Genomic DNA, 4,347 nt, shown 5'->3' with positions numbered 1-4,347 from the left:
ATATTTATTTTATTAAACATATTTATTATTATTATTACTTATCTTTACTTGAATTAATTTAACAAAACTGGCGAACCAGCAAAATAGTCTTACTGTTTCCGGTGCAGGTCAAACAACCACAACATCAACGGAGAATAATATATTAGTAATTCTAAGAATTTCTGAGTGAAAGTAAAGAAGAATGCATAAAAATATAGCAACTATACTATATCTGCTATATCCAGTGCCGACACTTTGCTCAATCCCATGGCTCATCAGGCTGGTTGTTCGTACACACATTTCTTAAACAGAGGCGACTCAATAAAATATATTTTTCCCTTAAATTTAAAGACTTATAATCCAGTAAATAGTGTTTCTTAGTATAGATATGTAGATATATTTTTTAATTAAACTTCTAGTGTCTTTAGGTACTAACATAAAATAATAACTTTAAATCACATGGTAATATAAGTAAATACTTAAGATGAGATTGTGGTGATTGGATATCGACAGTTGTTATGGTAAGTAGTCTGTACGATAAACTAAGTATAATTATAAATTAGTTACTATTTTTTTAATTTCTAACTGCTAATTACTAACTAGTTTATATTCTACGTTTCGGTTGCTCATCTGCTGTCTCTTCAAAGAAATCGTGAGAAGAACTACATTTGTAATGGTTGTAGTTCGGATTTGGTCCTTGGTCCTCTTGATAGAAAGGCTGCGCTATCCACTAGTGCATTAGAATCCTGGAACGTATAAGACACTAATACTAATCTATCTACAATAGATTAATTTAGTTTGTTTTGAATTTCACGCTAGCCGTAACTAATTTAGCAGTTAACAATTAAAGGGAAGGTAGCTAGTCATCGCCACTTACCGCCAACTCTTGAGCCACTCTTTTACCAATGAATAGTTGGATTGACCGCACATTATAACGCCCCCACAGCTGAAAGGGTGAGTATGTTTGGTGAGATTCGATTGCAAGTCGGGCGCCTTAACTACCTGGCCATGAGTCCATTATGCTGGAGTAGAAAATCACAGAATATAAAGAAGTAATACAAAAATAATGAGATATGGACCATAAACGAGGAAAAGAAATAAAAAGAAAGCCTTCCATATCCACCTAACTGGTAACACACTCATTTTGTATAGCGTATAAGTTAGCAAAACCTGGATATCACTCTTGAAAGCATTCAAATAATGTGTGCACTTTTTGGAAAGTGTCATACTCAAAGAGGCAATATAGAAACCTGTACAATTGGCTTGGCTAATAAGATTGCGCGTAGACCATTAGATGAAGAATGTAACCTGTGGATTTGTGGTATACCTGACATTCTTTGTTTGGCCTGGGTTTATAAGCCGAGTATTTTCATTTTTGGCTCCTGACTTCTTGCTCGTGATTAGGTGTCTGATTCTCGTCTTTTCTTTTACAGCTTCGACGCCAGCAACCAATAGATAGTTATACAGAAGTAAAAACCCGTCCACTAAAATTGCATGTTTCAATGCCCATTTGTTTTCCTCTATTGTTCGTGTTTAACATATTATTCACTTTATGGTACTAAACTTTCGTTTTGCGGAAAGTTTTGGCTTTTCTGCTGGACATCAGTATACCTGAATACCACACCACACATTACTTAAAGAAAACAGTCCACGAATTTATGGATTCATTAATGGGAACTAATGAGAAGTATTCCAAGATGTTGATCAAAACTGTTTCTACACGTGTTTAACGATATGGTAATAAAAGGTGAAAAATTGCTTCCAGAAATGAAGAAAGTGAATGGATTGATGCGAAAAGCAAGTGGTCATAAAGTTCTAGGATGAGTAAACGTGGAAGTGGTCCTGATAGCAGAAAACTTCTCTACACAATATGATATCCGGGCAGTTCTCTTTAGGTAGATAGTCGAAGGAATCCACTTTTGGCTCTATCTCTCCTGATACTGTGGACGTGATCTCGACAGAAATCTAGGTCTCTTCAAAAGATTGATTTACATTTGGTAAAGTCTTCTTTGAAGCTAATTAGTTGGCGATTGTTCCGCCAACGTACCTCCAAAGACGATCGCGGTGAGTGATTTTAGGTTTGAATAAATTTCTTCCTGAATTCTGCTATTTTTGCTTATTAAATTGGTTGTCTTCGTTATCTTGTGCTTCTATATTTGTTGGTACTGGAAGTCCAATTTATGGTAGATATTTAATAAGCATATTGTAAACAGGGACTTAGTGATCAGAATATGTGAAATTGTTTGAAACGAGTCTAACGTCAAATATGTGTTTCCACATGAAGTCAGATTCCAATACGCAGTTTTATTCGATATTATTTACCCATTGACAAGATAGCAAGTGTTGATAAAGTGGAAGAGATCATCCCAACTTCGTACCTAAACCATGGAAAAGAAACCTAATAAAAATATTTGGTGATTAATTAATGAGTGTAATGTCTATATTTATGGATATCAATTTTATTAATTGTTAATATTTATTTAACCGTAAATTTTAGAACTTGTTTTTATGTGTAATACGATTTTATCAAGGGACATTACAATCCAGGGAGAGGGGCAATGTCGTAGGCAATGTTTTTAATTTAGAAGGAATGTTTTACGTTATCTAATTGGCGTGGATAGAACTTCTTAAAAGTTTATGAAACATTTGAGCTATATAAAGCGCGAGTTAGGAGAGACAAAAATAGTTGTTGATTGATCAGTGAATTCTGTTGCAGCGATTGATTAAGTTGTTACGACAGCGGGAGTCACGTGACTATGGTAACATGTCATGAGATTCTCGAAGGATCTTGACTTTTCCTGGCAACTTTAGTCTGTTCTAGGCGCCCTCTTTCTTGTATATAAGTCCGGCAAATAATGGCAGATATAGATATAAAGACAGACAATTGATTCAAGCGAGCGGTAGTGACCGCAAGTAAAGTGCGTGAATCGTTGTGAATTATAGCGTGTGTTAAGTTAAAATGACTGTGGATATTAAGTGTATTGCAAAGTTGTATTGAGAAAGAATAAATTAGTTTTATTTAAGAAAGGACTTGTATCGCTGAAGTTCTTCGGGAAGAATTTTTACGGGAAATTAACAAACAAACAGAGATGTAACAAATTGGTCTCAGAAGTGGGATGAAAAAAAAAGAAGATGGAAACGAGAAGTGGCAAATCAAACTACAGCTTAGCGTATTGCTGCCATCAAATCTTTCTTCTTGTTTCTTTTGCTGTTATTGAGATTACAGCAGTTGTTGGAGGAAAAAGAAAGAAACAAGAAGAACGAGAAAAGAAACAAGAAGAGAGACAACAGCAGTGGCAAGAAAACCTGCAACAGTGGCAACTCGACCAACAAAATAAACAAGAGAGAGTACAGCACAATTTGAGCTACTGGCAGAAATGTTTGTTTGTTTGTTATGGATTTCACGCAAAGCTACACGAGGGCTATCTGCGCTAGCCGTCCCTAATTTAGCAGTGTAAGACTAGAGGGAAGGCAGCTAGTCATCACCACCCACCGCCAACTCTTGGGCTACTCTTTTACCAACGAATAGTGGGATTGACCGTCACATTATAATGCCTTCACGGCTGAAAGAGCGAGCATGTTTGGTGTGACGGGGATTCGAACCAGCGACCCACAGATTGCGAGTCGAGCGCTCTAACCACCTGGCCATGCCGGGCCAGGCAGAAATGAATGGATGGACAGAGGAGCAGAAGGCAGTTTACCTAGCAACAAGCCTGAAGGGACAACCACTGGGAATACTTGGACAGTTGTTAGCAGATGACAGACACAACTATAGAGCACTGGTAGCTGCTCTAGAACTCAGATATGGAACCCCAAATCAGTCTGAAGTCTACAGGGCTAGGTTTAGTACTAGAGTCCGTGCTAAAGCAGAGAGCCTGCAAGACCTGGCTCAGTATTTGGAAAGTATGGCACACAAGGCCTACCCAACTGTGCCACCCGATCTCCTCAAGTTGTTGCTGTGGGATCAGTTTGTAGATACAGGTAAAGCAAGCACACTCCTCTACTATGCAGGATGCAATGGCCAGATCTCTCGAATTTGAATCTTACGTTAAGTCCAGCACAGAGGTACCAAGGTTGGTACAGTCATCAGGATTCAAAGGTCAGCTTTCAGAGAGGTTTGAGGGGCTTTGCTGGCACTTTAACAAACCTGGACACAAGAAAGCTCAATGCTGGAAACTTCAACACAGGGAAGATGCCATGGCAGGAAAGGCTGCTACCCAGAACGGTTGTTGGAACTGTGGAGAGCAAGGACATATGAGGAGCCAGTGTAAGAAGAATATTACCAATAAGTCAAAGTCCCATAGTGAAAGTCCCAACAGCTAAGTGTAAAATGGCAAGCACACATAGTGTCTACGTGACAGGGAAGCT

The sequence above is a fragment of the Limulus polyphemus genome, unplaced genomic scaffold (assembly GCF_000517525.1).
Source record: "Limulus polyphemus unplaced genomic scaffold, Limulus_polyphemus-2.1.2 Scaffold148, whole genome shotgun sequence".
NCBI lineage: Eukaryota > Metazoa > Arthropoda > Merostomata > Xiphosura > Limulidae > Limulus > Limulus polyphemus.
Note: the sequence above shows the minus strand (reverse complement) of the source record.